At 41.1% G+C, this 18201-nt stretch overlaps 1 pseudogene; it reads right to left on the reverse strand.

Moving 5' to 3' along the window:
- Positions 1–13276: 13276 nt before the first annotated feature.
- On the reverse strand, positions 13277–16948 carry LOC135652589 (uncharacterized; annotated as a pseudogene).
- Between the last annotated feature and the right edge of the window lie 1253 nt (positions 16949–18201).

Genomic DNA, 18201 nt, shown 5'->3' on the forward strand with positions numbered 1-18201 from the left:
AGGTCATATATATATATATATATATATATATATATATATATATATATATATATATATATATATATATATATATATATATATATATATATATATATATATATATATATATATATATATATATATATATATATATATATATATATATATATATATATATATATATATATATATATATATATATATATATATATATATATATAAAATTTCAATTTGCTCCAATATTCTGATTTCTATGTAAAGAAACACTATAATATGATGGACTAAAATCGATTTTGGTTTGGGTTGATATCCGAGCCAATTGAAAGAGTATGTTTTAATCTTTTTAGTAGTAAGAGGCACTTTACCTATTCTGAAAATCTGAGGGCTCCAACCAAAAATAAATTAAAAAATTTTATTTCAAAAGATCATTCTATATTTTAAATATATTTATAATATATTAATAAAATTATTTACACAAACCAAGGATGATGATCAATCTAATTCTAACACAACTAAATTTACTAGAAGTCAAGTTTCTTAGTAAAAACCGATCAAACCAACACAGAAAGATTTTGATAATTTATCACAAGATCCTAGAAATCTCGTTTTTATCATTTACCTTACAAAAATAAATAAATAAATATAAATAAAAATTTTAAAGCTATTCTTCATGAAATTCATAATAAAATTCTATGTAGAAATCAAAAGAACTGTCATATATTTTCTGTTATCGACGGATGTCATTAACCTCCTAATTAACCTGACATAATCTAGACATATGTATGTAAGGTTGTCCGATGAAAACTTTAAACTCCTAAGGTGTCATTTGCATGAAGATCAAGATCGAGAGAGGTTTCCTAACTTAGTCCTAAGACGCTCAGGTTAATAACCTGAGGTAGATGAATGTATTTTCTAGTAGTGAAAAAAGAATCCCGCCCCACTATGTTGAAAGCTCTTCTAGTGAAGGAACATAATATTTCATGAAATATTCTTCGAGGGAGCATCATTTAACTACCTCTAACAATCTCAATTTGACTTTTTGTACACATAAACTGCTAGTCATAAGTGCTCTATAAGTCAATCACATGAGTGATGGCACGTGTGATTTGACACGTAGTCTTTTTGCTTATTATATTTTGATATTTATCACTTTATATTGCTTGTTGCATATATGCGTATATATATTGTGATGTCATTGGATCTGTGCAATAGGAATCAAATTGTGATGAGATCACGATAATGAGATCGATTCGCTTTTAAACACAGATCCTAAATAATCCCGGTCATAAGTTACTCAAGAGGGACATCGAGATAATCGGACAGATTGGTGTGTTGTATACCCGTCCATATAATGGATGTAGCTGGTCTCATAGCTACTCGTGTGGAGACACTAGGGATATAATATAGGTGCTCATTGGAGAATGAGTTCACTAATTGATTTGTTTACGGAATGCTGAATGATTGATGATGCATTATTTTTATACAACAATTCCGTAGTCCCAATGGTGTATCCGGTTCTTAAACTTAAGACACTAACGATGTCCTATATGAGTGCTCCACTCTTTGATACCGAACTTATAGGTTTGGATGTCTTAGATCTAGTACAGTCGATCATCAGAAGTGATAGGCAACCTTACGAGGGTTATTGAGTGTTGATAGAGGATCATCCACTCTTGGTGTCATGAGAGAAATGTCCCAAATATTCTTGCTTAAACAAATTTCTAGTTAAGGTCATTCGGATTGAGAGAGAAAGAGTTCTCCAGGAGAATCCGATTAGAGCGAGACTCAAGTAGAAACCGTATGGGTCTGGTAGCACCATGCCCGGTATACGGTCTTTGGGATATTATATGGATGAGTGACTATATGTACATGGTAACTAAGGACAAATAGGTCAAATGGATTAGATACCCCTGTATCGTCTGGGGAATGCGACATAGTGGCCTAGTACGTTCCGTAGTCGATGAGTCGAGTGAATTATTATGGAGACAATAATTCACTAAGTCATAAGGAGTTCTGACAGGTATGACTCATAGCCAATTCGATATTGAGCCTAGAGGATCACACACATATGATAGGCATTGCGATGAGTAGAGGTTCGGATATGAGATATTTGCTGAAGCCCTTATCTTATTGGATATCCAATAAACCCCTGAATTATTGGATCCTATGAATGAGATCCAATAAGAGCCCATGAGAGATTATTGGATAGAGATCCACTAATCTAAGAGGCTTGGGTAGTTGGATTGAGATCTGATACCCAATAAAGGAGGATCCATTAGGGTTAAGTTGATAGGGGATCTCTATAAATAGGAGGGATTCAATAGTTTATAGGCTAGAGCTTTTTGCTTCTTCTCCTATTCTCCTTCCCCTCTCTACCTCAGAGCAGGATTAAAGTTTTGAGGAGCGTTATCGCAGCCCTGCTGTGTGGATCACCGCTAGAGAGGAGGGCGCTTGACCTCCTTCACCATCTCCTACAGATCTGTAGGGATTCAGGGATATACGATCTCCCTAGGTAACACAATCTATCTCACACTTGATTTTCTATTTCATGAATTTTTATGCACCAATCTTCGCACGATGATAAACATATCTCTAGGAATTGAGAATTTTTTTTTCTATTCTTAAGCTGCGCATGTGATATCGCCCTCCCAAGATTTTCCAACAATGGTATCAGAGCCAGGTTATTCGTGCGAAAATTAGTTTTGAACTGCATATGTTGTGTTTTTGAGAAGCTTTTGAGTAAAAATCATTGACGCAAAAGCGAGAAAGGGCATTGTTGCTACCCTTGCTACCCTCATTGCCATATGCGTGCAACAGGCTTGTTGCCGGTGGCCGGAAACCTATGGGGGCCAACAGCTCTCTAGCGTAGCCTGTAATCGCTCACGCTGCGACTAGCAGCTAGTGTGTAGATGTGCCGCGGGGCAGCAGCGACTATGGTCGCTGCACCCGCGTGCAGCGATGCTGCGGGGCAATGGCGCCTGCAGTTGTTGCACCCGCGGGGTGAGGTGCCATAGTGTCACGGACTTAGCTGATTTTGCCTAAGTCGTGCGGCACCCTTGCGTGTCCGTCCACAAAGGTCAGCCTCCCCGAAGCCTCCCATTGTCCCTTAGGACCAACAAAAGAGAGAACGGGTTAGAGAGAACGCCTCAATCGAGATCCACAAGCAAACATCTCTGAAAAATACTTCATAGACAATGCAAATTACAAACATACTTTACAAGCTCTGAATAGTTGCACAACAAAGGGTAAAATTATCCATTACAGATCGAAAATCTCTCGCACGTGTCCACATGACACAAACTTTATTTATAAGCCTAAAGAGGCCACCAACCCAACTAAAATGGGACTATTAAGCCTTCGACCGTCCCTCTACATGTTGTACAAGGCATGAACATACCAAAAGACATGGACATACATAAGCATTACATCAAACATCCTGTTTAGAAGTTTGTCCGTGACATTCTCCCCCACTTATTCCTTCGACGTCCTCGTTGAAGCCTTTGTCGACACTGCAACTCCTCGCCTTTGCTGAGTCTTCAATTTTCTGCTCCAGCTACAATGCGCCTCTTGACTCCCAGCTGCTCTCCGCTACTGTTTTTGAGTGGTCGAATCTTTGATTCGCCATGCTGCTTCAACTCGCCAATGACTCTGACTCTAGTGTGGGGTTAGCTGAGTTGTGTTGATCCCTATTGGTTCCTGCGGATCCTCCAGATGAAGGAAAAGACCATCCTTACTGTGCCAGTCTCTCAAATGCCTCATGCTGCTTGAACTGGGTGGATATTTGTTGGAGCTTTAACGAGCATCGTCTCGCAACTTCTGAAGTTTTGGGTCCTTCCTCCACAAAATTTGCCCATTGACTCTTCTTTCACTTAGTTGTCACTTCCAAGTAGGTTCGCATCACTTCCGCTTTCGATTGGCATTTCGTTGGGAAATGAAGCGGACAATCTACTCTCAGTAGCACTGATCACCGTTGGTGAGGATTTGACAACTATTATCTTCCATTGTCTTCGGAGGGTCTTTGAACTTGTGCAGAGCTCCTCTACTGGATAGATAAGAGAATTGGGGTACTCGGTTTCGCCCATTCTCTTAAGGGTTGAGAAGGCAAAGGTTACTTGACTTCGCCCGCCTCCTCCAGGTTGTACTCCATGCATCGAGCTAGTTACTAGCCTTCGCCTGCTCTTTGCTCACACTTCTGAAGCACTTGAAGTGTTTGCACTCCTTGCGTTGAGTTAGTTACTGTGATTCACCTTCTCAATGCCATCAAACTTCTGGAATGCAGGAAGTTTTCACCCCAACTTGGAGTAATTCTCTCATAGGTTTGGTCACCTCTGGGATTGTACCGTCTTCTCCATCAACCCTGCCGCCTACTTCACTGAGTAGCAAAGGTACAGCACCGCGTACTGCCTGCTTTGTTCCTTGGTTATGCACTCTTGCATGACTCGAAGTCCTTCACTTTTCAGCTATCTTGATGAGAAGCTTATTGACACCGGTCTTACAAAGTTCCTCAGCCTCTGCCCTTCAGTCTTGTCTCGGTACTTGGAGATTGCCTCTGCATGCTCCACCTCCTCGGCCCCTTTCATGACCAAGTGCTCTCCCTCCATGAGAGCAAGGGATCAATGACTTTCACGGAAGTCCCGCCTCTACGGTACCATGGCGTTGCCAGGCCTATGGCACTACTATCCGTCGCCTTGCATCTGCATCCCTTTTCTTCACAATCAGTAGATATGCCTCTGTGGCACTCCTCCGAGTCCACCTCCATTCTAACTTATGCTTGTTTTTGGGTAGCTAAGTCCCTCTGGACTCGTCGTCGCTTCCTCGCCCCTTTCGACCCCCTGCTTCAACACCTCTGTGTTCTCCAAGCAATCCGTTTGGTCGATGGAAAGACAGACTGCAACTCCCATGCATGGCCTCTGCCATCACGTTGTAGGGTTTGCACCGATTCTATTCTCCTTAGCTTCCTTGGTAGCAATGTTCGCTTACTCGACCTTGTCCTCTGACTTGCCGGGCTCCCTTAAGCGAATATGAGCTCTGGAGCAGTCCAACTCTCCAGCTGCTTCGATCATACCTCTGCATGATCAAGTCCCTCCCATGGAACTCACTGGTACTTGCATTCGAACTTTTCCCTTGGTGGAACACAGCTCTCATATGCTGATGACCAAGGCTTTCATCCAATGCAAAATTTGATGCACGCACAGAAGACCCGCCTCTACGGTACCATGGCCTTCACTCCTTGAATCCATAGCCCTTCTTGTCATCGTGTTGTTCACCGAAGTGGAGCTTCCAGTAACTCCCGATCATACTTCCATATGATCTAGTCCCTCACGGGACTAGATTGTGTGTATCGGATTGCCACGAACTGTTCCACCACGATCCGCTGCACCATGTCGCCTCCTGGTGACATCTCTATTGCATTCTGATCCTTGTGGAATGAACTCGAATTGTGAACCCTCCATGTGTGGCCTCTGCCAATACATCGCAGGGTCTCTTCCACCTTCGATTTTGTTCGCTCCTTTGGCAATCGACCTTCATCCACCCACTCTTGAGTCACACCTAGATGAAGCACCGCTCTAGGACAGTCCGTCGCCTAGTAGCTCCCGAAGTCCACCGACTTCACTGTAATTTGTGCACCATTGTCTGGATCCTGGGCCTCTGCCCCTACCAGCATAATCTCCGCTGCGCACCGCTTCCTTCATGGCAACACTGTGGCATATTCTTCAAGAGTACCCACCTCTAAGTCCTCTTGCCCCGTGCTAAGGCCTTCTGAACCCAATTTCGCCTCCGCAAATTGAGACGCCTTAGTTCCTCCATCAAATGCTTCTCCGAGATAAGGTGCATGTGCCCAGAAGCTCCTTTCGTCTTTGGCACCATGCAAGATGAATCCACTCCGTCAGAATGAAGGACCCATGGAACAATATGATTCTACTCTTGCCTCTACAAGAGTTCATGTCCTTGACCTCTGTCTAAGGAAGGCACTGTGTCTGTTCCAACTTCTATGCTGGCTCCCTTCATGCAGCTTGGGTACTTCGCCAAGTTACACCCAAGTTGCTCCGCCCCTCGTTTTTGCATTAAGTTGATGGTGGCCCTCGCGCCCACCATTCCACGGGTCAGCCCTCCCTTGAGTCCGATCTCCACATCGACTTCAAGTGTGTCTTCATTTGGGTTGCTTTGGGTCGCTCCCCCACTTGATCTCGCAATGCATCCACCAATGCATTCTCTCAAGCGAGATCATGCGATGACTCCTCGCAGCTTGCTCAGTCCATTGAGCTTCGTGGAGTCGTTGTTTGTTGAGGTACTCCTCCTCAACATGTGAGGTCCGTCCCATATGATTCTCCCTTTGGAGAGCCGAGACTTATCCCTCCAGGATAAATGTCTCATTGGAGCAACATCTCTCTTTGTTTCGGAGACCACCATCCCCTTGGACTACTCCGATCTGCTGAACAAACTGTGCATTGTTCTGCCTCCTGCAAACGCACTTGCTAGATTGCGACTCCACGTCAATACAACCCCCGCTGCATCACTCAAGGCCTAGCAATATGCTGAACTCGTTGCACACTTCAGCCTCCTACGGACGTATCCTTCATATGCCGAAGAGAAAGTTTCAATGCTCCATGGCGCCGAGTTTCGGTCGCCTTGGGATGGCCACGAACAATCCATCGTCCGCATACAAGCCCATGCATGAGTACCGAATTCTTTAAGTTAGCAATTCCCCTCACCTCTGTGAGCTTTGCACAACTCTTTCGATCGCTGAGCAACTCATTCCACCTTGTATGGTCTCATCCTTTACCAAGCGCCTCGCTTGCCTTAGCACCATCAAGTATAGTTGTCAACGTTGAGCTGTAGCTCAAACTCAACCATCCCAACCTTTGTGCGCTCCGCATTCTTCCAAGCTTGCCTATTCTCGTGGTGCCTCTTGCGTGAAGGGTTGGCCATTCCTTTGAATGTCAATGTCAAATGCCCGCTCCTCCGAGCGACTCATTTTCCCTACATCTCCATGCCCGTTTTCCCCCAAACGGTCGCGCGTGTGCTGACTGCCCTCAATGCAGCCCCGCTAGGTCCCCCACGTTTGCATGCTAAGTGTTTCTATGAGTGTTTGTCCCGCTCTGATACTATCTGTCACGAACTTAGCTGGTTTTTCCTAAGTCGTGCGGTACCCTTGCGTGTCCGTCCGCAAAGGTTAGCCTCCCTGAAGCCTCTCATTGTCCCTTAGGACCAACAAAAGAGAGAACGGGTTAGAGAGAACGCCTCAATCGGGATCCACAAGCAAACATCTCTGAAAAATACTTCATAGATAATGCAAATTACAAACAGACTTTACAAGATCTGAATAGTTGCACAACAAAGGGTAAAATGGTCCATTACAGATTGAAAATCTCTCGCACGTGTCCACATCACACAACCTTTATTTACAAGCCTAAATAGGCCACCAACCCAACTAAAATGAGACTATTAAGCCTTCGGTCGTCCCTCTACATGTTGTACAAGGCATGAACATACCAAAAGACATGGACATACATAAGCATTACATCAAACATCCTGTTTAGAAGTTTGTCCGTGATAGTAGGGCAGCGGTGCCTGCGGGCACTGCTCCCGTGGGCAAAATCGCCTGGTGGGGCAACACCGCTTGTGGGCCGAGAGGGAGAAAAGGGCTTAGGGTTTTTTTGGGCAAAAGATAGTTTTACCCCTCAAAATTTTAAAAATATCAGATTTTGTCCTTTATCTAAATTACAAAAATACCCCTAGAATTTAAAAAATTCTTTACATGTCCTTGATTTCAAAAAATATTAATTAATTAAAATTTTTAATTAATTATTATTATTTATTATTATCTAGTAGTCTTACATGATGATGATTATGTGGACGGATGATCATGGACCGTGTGATGTGTGTACTTATGATTATTATTATTGGGGCTTATAAGCCTCCATTTTAATTCTCGTTTATTGTAGGCCTATGTGTTTATGATTAAGTTGTAATCACACGATGAGGCGCAACGGGAGCGTAGAAGCGATAACGGGACCTATGAGACGGACGATCGCGATGCATGGAGATGCGTCGAGATGCTGACGGAACCAACGAGGATGAGATGGACGATCACAAAGCATAGAGATACACTACTACATACATAGATCTTGATGTGAGTGATTAGGCCCATTGGCTCGGGCCTGATCACATTAGACTATGGTCCATGATCATTTGGTGTAATTGCTCATGTGATGTATGATTATTTATACACATTATATATATATATATATATATATATATATATATATATATATATATATATATATATATATATATATATATATATATATTTACATACTATGTAAATATATATTAAATATGTATGTGTGTGACATATCATATTAGGAGACCAAATCAAATAAACCCTTCTCTCAATAATATTAAGTCGGTAAACGTGAGGCAATTAGATTGACTCACGTGACCTTCCATCGTTATAAGTAAGGATCGATTCTCAGTGTAGATTGAGTTGGTCAAGTCCCTCGATGCTCACCTATATCATGATTCGCTATCTTGCCTACGATATATAGATGTCACTGGTGACCTGAGGACATGGTATGCTTGGTCGAGTCCCTCGAGGGTATATCATCGAATCAGACTCATCTTGTAATGATGGTGTTGACTTAACTGAACATCATGGTTGGTCGAATCCCTCGAGACCATGGTGGTTCGGAGGCCGAACAGGACGAAAATCACAAAAAGTTGTGATTGACAAGAGTTGCCTACCTTTCGGGCTTAGTGTGATTGGTCGAGTCTCTCGAGGTTACACTAAAATGCTGATTGGATCTCGATCCCCATTAAAAGTCTGCCAGAGACTTCCGTTTCACATGCTGAGGGTGTCGCATGACTTGCTAGTAAAATAGTGGAAGTATATTAAGATAGAAGTCAATATCTTGATTGTTTATTTTTGTAAAATCTGTGTTATTTATTTCTGTTGTATCTTTATTTTCAGAAAATATCACTTTCAAATCTCTTGCATGACATACTTGATATCAACCGCTTCACTAGTCCAAATTATACGGATTGGCTCCGTAACTTGAGAATCATTCTCACGGCAAAGAAAATCACATATGTCCTTGATACAATGATGCCTACGCCCGAGGAAGGGGCAAGTGAGGATGAGATTACTCACTATGTGAAGTACATTGATAACTCCACTCTTGCTCAGTGTTACATGTTGAGCTCCATGACTCTTGAATTACAAAGACAGCATGAAAAGATGGATGATAGATCCATTCTCCTACATGTCCACAAATTGTTTGAGGAACAGGAAAGGACTCAACAATATGAGATATCCAATAGCCTCTTCCGCACTAGGATGACTGAGGTGACATTGGTTTAGAACCATGTCCTAAAAATGATTGAGTGGATAGAGAAACTCATAGGTCTAGAAATGATCCTAGAGGATAACCTATGTGTGTGTGGATCTTGTGCTTCAGTCCCTACTAGATTCCTTTTCACAGTTCATAAAGAATTTTAATATGAACAAGCTTGAGGTGACTCTCTTGGAGCTCCTCAATATGTTGAGAGAGGCAGAGAGCACTATCAAGAAAGAGAAGTCAGTTCTCTACACTAGTGCATCTCCATGCCCTATGATCGTTCATCTCGTCTTTATCGGTTCCGTCAACATCTCGATGCATCTTCATGCATTGCGATAGTCCGTCTCGGCCTTATAGGTCTCGCTATCTCTTCCACGCTCCCGCTGTGCCTCCTCATGTGATTACAACTTAATCATAGACACGCAGGCCCGACAATAAACGAGAAATAAAATTGAGGCTTGCAGACCCCAATAATAATAATAATCATATCACATGTACACACATTACACGGTCTATGATCATCCATCCACATTATACATCATATGTATATATCATCATCATGTAAGACTACTAGATAATAAAAATAATTAATTAAACTATATAATTAACTAATATATTTTTTCTGAAATTAGGGATATATAGGGAATTTTTTGAATTATAAGGGGTATTTTGATAATTCGGACAGAAAGGAAAGTCTCAAAATTTCTAAAATTCTAAGGGGAAAATCTATTATTTTTTTCAAAAACCCTAATTCCCCTTTCTCCTTCTCCCCTATTGCCTTGTGGTGTGGCCGCCGCCACCTTGTCGACGGTGGCCACGACGTCGGGGGATCGTATATCCCTGAATCCTACGTATATGAAAAATTATGTTTTACCTAGGGAGATCGTATATCCCTGAATCCTTCTAGATCTGTCGGAGAGGATGATGGAGGTCAAGCGTCATCCTCTCTAGTGGTGATCCACACAGTAGGGATGTGACGACGCTCCTCAAATCTCTAGGTTTACTATTTGAGGAGAAGGGGAAAGGAGAATAGGAGGTGACAACCAAGAAAACCTCTAGCCTGTGAGCTTTTGGTTCACTTCTTTTTATAGAGGTCCCTTGTCAACTTAACCATAATGGATCCGACCATATTGGGTAATAGATCTCCATCCAACTACCTAGTCTCTTAGATTAGTGGGTCTCTACCTAATAATCTTTTATTAGCTCTTATTGGATCTTATCTATAGGATCTAATAATTTAAGGGCTTATTAGAAATCCAATAAAATAAGGACTCCAATGGATATTTCATATCCAAATCTCTACTCATCGCAATGCCTACCATATGTGTGTGACCTCTAGACCCAATATCTAGCTGACCGTGAGTCATACATGTCATAACTCTTTTTGGCTCAGTGAATTATTATCTTCATAATAATTTACTCCACTCATCGACTGTGGATGTACTAGGCCACTACGCCGCAATCCTCAGATGATACAAGGGAATCCAATCCTTTGGATCTATCTATCCTCAGTTATCGTATACTTATAGTCCCCCATCAATCTAATATCTCAGAGACTGTATACCGGGCATGGTACTATCAAGAACATACAGTTTATACACGAGTCTCACTCTAATCGGATTCTCTCGGAAAACTCTTTCTCTTCTAATCCGAATAACCCTGGCTAAGGATTTGTCTAAGCAATAACACATAGGATATTCCTCTCATGACACAAAGAGCGGATGATCTTCTATCGATACTCAATAGACCTCGTAAGGTTGATTGCCACTCTCGATGACCGGCTATGCTAGATCTGAAACTTCCAAGCCTATAAGTCCAGTATCAAAGAGTGGAATACTCATATAGGATATCCTTGGTGTCTCAACTCTAAAGAATAAGTACATCACTAAGACAACGAAATTGTTGTTTGACAATAAAATATCATTAACCATCCAGCATTCCGTAAGCGGATTAATCAGTGAATTCATTCTCTAATGAGCACTTGTATTGTATCCCTAGTGTCCTCACACGAGTTGAAACTAGCTGCCTCTATCATATGTACGGGAATACAATACACTAGATTGTTCAGTTATCTCGATGTCTCTCTCAAGTAACCTATGATCAGGATTATTTAGGATTTGTGTTTAAAGATGAATCGATCTTATTATCGTGATCTCATCACAATCAAATTCCCATTGCACAGATCCATGAACATTATAATATATTCATGCATATATGCAATAAGTAATATAAAGTGATAAAATCTTAAATAATATAATAAGTAAAAAGAATGTGTATCATGTTACTCGTATCATCACTCACATGATTGGTTTGCAAGGAACCTATGACTAGCAAGGGATGCTCGACCTCTACATATTGGGTGAATCATTGATGGGGGTTGAGGACACCCAATCTCTACGTTTCGGGCAAGCATCGACACGGTCGGGGATGCTCGACTTCCATGCATCAAGCAAACACCGATAAGGGTCGAGAATGCTTGACCTATGCCTTGAATCATCAACCTTCACATGTCGAGTGAATGTTGATGGGGTTGGAGACACATGACCTTGGTGCATTTGGTGAACATTGATGGGATGCTACACATGTTGGGTGAATCACCAACGAGGGTTAGGGATACTCGACCTGCACCTGGCTTATGCCTTGAATCGACGACCCTCGAGCGTCATGCGAATACTTCACCTTGTGTCTCTCATCGTAGCAGGTTTCTTCTCATGCAAATTGGGTATTATGGATGCTCTCGTTATGGTGTTTTTTTACGTAGATTAGGTTTTCTCAACTCACATGCCTCGGGCATATTTAGTATTGTGTCTCCTACCATAACAAGTTCTTCTCATATGAGTTAGGCCTCAAATATATTTTTCCTTGTGCCTCTTATCGTGGTAAGATTTTTTCACATGAGTTGAGTTTTCTTTATTCATGTCTCTAACACAAGTCTTGTACTTACCATCGTGACATGACAGGTTTCTATCATATGGGTCAAAATTTTTTAACTTCTATATCTTAAACATATTTTATCTTGTACCTCTTAGGAATTTTTCATTTACAAATTGTATCCTTTTTAATAGAATGAGAATCACATTGTGATGCCTTTTGGCATCGTGCCCAACTGCACCTAGGATATCAGTCAAAGGTTGCCCGGTCTTCTAGTCGTCACAAAGCTTCAAGGGTTAGTGCAGCTTCAATAGCGTGTTCACAAGTAGAGACAGACTCGTCCGAAGCCTTTGGATAAGTAGGATCCTTAAATATTCATATAGATGGTTTGCAAGGTCAATAAATATTCCTGGATTTGGAAGGACCTTAGAGCATGGATTCTTATGGTTGTTTTCTTACATTTAATAGGCATGTTGAACTAGAAGACTGCTTTATGCCAGTCCACATTAGCTCTTGTTCTCTTGACTGTAATTAGTCATCTGTTTAGCATGGATGTTGGGTAAAAGAGAGTTTAGATTCTTATGGTAGTAAATATATTTATTTTCAAGTTCATGTTTTGTGGTTGGATGATTTCTGAAGAATAGTGTCCTTAATTTTTGTGTGCATAAACCAAGCAAGAGTGTTGTGTAAAAGCCTCATCAAGATCTACTCATGAAAGTGTGATTCCATGGATGGCATGGAGCACAAGTTTCCTTTCCTTCATGGATTTACTCTCAGAAGCTTTGTTTCATATAGAGCAGGATCACAAAATTGAGAGAACTATCACCTAATACTGAATCATAAAGCCCAATCTTTCATCAGCTTTTCATGAAGAAGACCAAGAGAATCTTTTGATCAATTTGGATGGAGGGAAGAAAAAAGACTAGCTAAAAAGCACATACAAGGATCAAGGATATCAAGCAAACTTATGGTCCTATTTATATGCTATTAAACAAAAATGAGGGCTACATTGCATAATCTCAGGACCAACAAAACCAAGGACATCACATAAAAAAGGATGACAGAGGCTCCCATCAATATGGGTTTGGAAAAAGTCAATTTATGCAAATTTATCATTATAAATAGAGAAGTAATTTCTATGGCTTCATCCCTGATCATTCAAAGAAGTACATACCAAGTCTCCTCAGGACAGGGACATTACATGGAGTTTGAGAACATTTTTAAATACAAGCTCAGAGGAAATCTGCCAACAGCATAGGAGCTATCAACTTCAATGAAGATTCTTGTATTGTGGTTTTCAAACGGGGTGCTTGTTCTCATCTGAATTCTCTGCTAATAAGCCTCTGCCAATGTTCTGAACTCTTAGACAACATTCCACCATGAGAACTGCAAACGTATTTGGGCTCCACTGTGCATTCTGTTGAAATGATCTGTCATCTTTGGGGAGTCATAAACCAACTCATTGTTTTCCTAGCAATTATGAAATCAGAAATCAGAAGCCAGCATAGAGAAATCTTGAATTTTGTTTAAAATTATGGTGAGACCCACATTATCTTTTCTGTTTCTTATGAGGCAACTTCAAGATTCAAGGCACAGTTGTTCCCTGGGGCTTCAATTTTGAAAAGCATGGAGTCAAACAAGGATTTAAATCCTTGAGGAACATTTCATCTGGACTACCATAGTCAGAAGCCATACAACCTGGGGACCTATATTCCTGGAGAATTTTGGAGGGAAACATATAAATGCAGACATAAATTGTAAGAAACAATGCAAGGCATGCTTATTCAAGTTTTGGGTAGATCTACTATCTATGAGATTTAACAAACCAATGTAATCATTGTTGCACAATGGTAATGTGAGATGGTTGTAGCAATGAGAGGGAGAGCATTCTCTCCCAAAAATTAAACCCAAAGTGATCATTGTTTCTTTCTTTTTGTTGGTAACATCGACATGTTTACAGTTTTGAAGACTTATTATTGTACATGTATGAAATTGAAGCATACCAAAGGATTAGCAGCCTGCTGATCAGATATTGGAGTCCTTGGAGAGCTCAGATGTTCATCAAAGCAAGTTCTAGAAGTGTATTTATCTGTCCTTACCTGTTACAATGGAACGTACGAAAAGAGAAAATTTTATATGGGAATCTCACACAAAAAGGAAAATGTGTATAGATGATTGTCCTGCATTAGAATGAATTATCAGCTTATCAGTGCTAGTGAACTGTATAATAGGCCATCACCTAGTTGATAATATGGAACTCGGATTACAGTTCATCTATGATTCAGAAAATGATAGAAACCCTTGTTTATTCTTCCAGTCATTCTGTTAAATAGTGCTATAGTAAGAAAACGATGAGAGTAGAGCTAAATATTCACAATAAAGATTGAAATCAATTCAAAATCTGTTGTAGGTTTTAGGATCTAGATTGCCAATTCAAATTAGGGGATTGTCCTGAACAATGGTAAACAACATCAGAATATGTAAGAAATCCATCAAGACCAACCAGAACTACTCACATATATGCCACTAACATCCTAATAGGCAGAAAATCAATTGGATCAGGTCATGATCGACCAAAACCACACAAAAAATGACAAGAAACAATGACAGTCAATCTGAATCAGTTGGAACCAATTAACTAGATACAGAGCACTAGAGCCACAGCTACCTGAATAATTGGTAACTATCAAAACAAGCCACAAATCATAGGAACATGGTGGGAATTGTATAGATTTTGCCAGAATCAATTGAAAATTAATATACAAAGATTAACTGATTACAATTTATTTAAAACAATTTTTGGTGAAATCCAAAATATCCCAATAATTCAATGGTTATAGAATGAGAATCAGTTGATCCAAACCACAACAGGGAGGATGCTAAGGCAACCATAATATAATCATTCTCGATTCCAATTTCACAATGAAAGGAAATGGCGTTAGCAATTCCATTAAAGGACTGAGAAATCAATAGCATATAGAGGATGCCAGAGTATTTGAGTTAACAAAGATCGATATAGTAATAATTGGAGTCTGAAAGGAGAGGAGATTGAAAGTGCTTGTATCCTTTGTACCACTGCCTGCACTCGGTGCAATTCATGCAATCTCCTAATAGAGAGTACGGATGATTGATGCCTGCACTCGGTGCAATTCATGCAATCTCCTAATAGAGAGTACGGATGATTGATGCCTGCACTGATAAAGGTAGTATTAAGAGGACCCAAGTCTCTTGAAAACATAGTTGCAAGAACAATCAGTGAGTGTGCAGCCAAGAAATGAATTAGGTATTTTTTGAACATGAGATTAAACAAAGTTCAAATTCAGAATAGGTTGAAATTGAATATCCACATTCCAGATAACACAGCAAAGAAATCATACACATTGAAGTATAACAAGTACCTTTAATTTCCCTCTCTTTTCATTATTCATCACTTCATTTAAAGTTTTAGCTCTCTGTGGCATGGTATAAGAGATGAAAATCCTGCCGTTCATAGGGATCATGCACATATCTTATACAGAAGAGGATCCGAGTTATTATTTCTAAGCTTTTCTTGTGATATAAACTTATCGGCTATCTAAGAATATAAGTACCTCAGCAAGATCCTCCGCAAGGCACTGGAGCTGCCCAGTGAGAGAAGTGACCTGCTTCTTGAGGCATGGGATGACTTGCTTTGCCTGTTTCAGCTCAAAGCCTTGCTTCTCCAGAAGCACCTGCAGCTGTGAATTCATGACATCCGGAAAGAGTATAGCATCCTTCAGCGCCTTTAGCTCCTCTCTTTGCTTCACACACAGGTCTTTCAATTTCTCAACCTGTTCAAAGAAAGATCAGGAGAATTGGTCCAACAAAACAACAAAAAACTTATACTTCTGGTAACTTCTACCGTATAAATAAAATCAAAACATCTACATTCTTCAAATCAAGACTTTTTAAGATATTTTATATGATCAGTTAAATCTCTTCTCTTTTTATATCCAAATCAAATTATAACAAAGAAAATGGCAGCACAAATGTAATTGAATTAAGTAGATTCTACATTCAAATAGTCTATTTGACGAAGATTATCTCGCAAGTAATAAAGATTAAACCTTGAAACATGAATATTGTTTTTATGTCAATATAATTACTTCTTCGTTCTTCTCGTCGATCAGCAACCGCAGCTCCGAAATCTTTGCCTCGTACTCCTTGTTTTGGGCGAGAAGCTCCCTTTCTCTGCGAAGCGCCATGGCGATCGTCCGAGTGTTCGTGTTGACCTCCGTCAGCGCTTTCTCCGCTTTTCGTTCCGCCGTTCCACCCTTCTGGTACAGTTTCCGCGAAAGGCCCAGAAATGCGACCCTTTAGCTCCCGTTTTAAGCTCCTCCGCCATCAGATCAGGAGGGACCGCCAGAGTTCCGCCGATCCCGGATTCCGACTAGGCCGCTTCTCCATGAGCTTCTTTACCATTCTCCCAAAGGTATGCCCGGTTTTCGCATCCCGCGACTTGACGAGGGCTCGGGAGGAGTTCTCCGTCACGGGGGCCACGGTGGCGGCGATGGGTTCGGAGGGCGCTTCGTGAGCATTGCTGTTGGCGATGAGGCGCCGCGGGTAAGAGAGATTCTTGCCGCCATTCCTGCGGTCGGAGAGGTCGGAGGAGGAGCGGGAATCCACCGAGGCGAAGAGGTGGTAGGAAGGCCTGATCGAGGCCATCCCGCGGAAGAATCGAAGAGAGGGGAATGAGGGCTTACCGAGACTTTGTAGGGTTTCGAGCGATCCATCAGGGAGGAGATATAATGGAAGGAAAGAAACAGAGTAGACGAAGGCGATGGACTTCCGAAAGCGAACGAGTTTTTATTTTAACAAATACTTTTCATACCCTATTTTTTTATCCATCGGTGGCGTGTGACATATCTAGGTGGGCCCACTTATACTCGTCCAATGGACGCGTAGGTAGTACGAACGGTAGGGGGAAACAACTATGTCTTGTAATTTGTTTTTGGAGCGGCAACCCCAATTCGAAATCTTAAACGGGCCGGGTTGACGCCAAATCGTGGGCCGGGTTGACGCCATATTATGGGCCGAGCTTAGGCAAACGATGTTCAAATTTTTATGTTTTTAGGGTTTTTTTATTAATTTTACTATTATTTATTTATTTATTTTTATATTAACTATATTTTTATTGATTTGGTTAGATTCGATTCATCAGATAGGATCAAAGAAAAACCGGTTGTAAAGGAAGGGTAACCAACGTTAGGATTATAAAATGTAATAGCATGGAAAATAAAAATAAAAAGAATCAAAATCAATATTTTTTTTCAGTTTTTCGCCCTAAAAATAATTAATAATCTTTCTTCTTTTACAATATGTTCTTTAATTACTATGTATTTATGCACATAATCTTACTACATTTGATACATTAACATCCGCTCCGTTGCAGTGTCCAAATCCTTCGAATGGACTTAGTTAGCAGTCCAGTCTGCCGTCTCTCATCTTCGCCGTCCATTCCCCAAGAAAATGTCATCGCTGCCTCTCCTTGGACGGTTGGGATACGAGGACTGAAGCGATGGAGGGCTGAGATTGTTTTCGAGAGCTTCGTGGTGCTACATGTGCGAATACTTCCGTAAGGTTTTGGCTATCCCATCGACGAACAAGCCAAGTGCTGATCTCCTCGGTTCTTGTGTTCATGGTCTAAAAGGAGGAGCACAAGAAGCATTTCTGAGTCATTTCTTTCAGCAGTTCTTGTGGGAATCTGATTCTGGCTAGCTGTAGCGAACAGTGTCGAGTGGGACTTGGCACTGGTAGCTTCCGCAGCAACAGTCGGATGGGGGTGGTCCTGTTGCCATCTCCATTGTTTCCTTCCCGAGACAGTGCTCGAGTCACGGCAGGCCCTCAACACTGGCCGAGCTTTATCCCATGCTGAACATTAAGGTTCGTTCCTTTTTGCTGCACCAGTCTCGCCATTGTATCATCGCAATGGGTAGCATCGTCCGTCTTCCATCTACAAGTGTTCGTCAATGATCAGAACGAACTGTTACATTGC

This window comes from Musa acuminata, chromosome BXJ3-11 (genome assembly GCF_036884655.1).
Source record: "Musa acuminata AAA Group cultivar baxijiao chromosome BXJ3-11, Cavendish_Baxijiao_AAA, whole genome shotgun sequence".
In the NCBI taxonomy this organism is placed as follows: domain Eukaryota; kingdom Viridiplantae; phylum Streptophyta; class Magnoliopsida; order Zingiberales; family Musaceae; genus Musa; species Musa acuminata.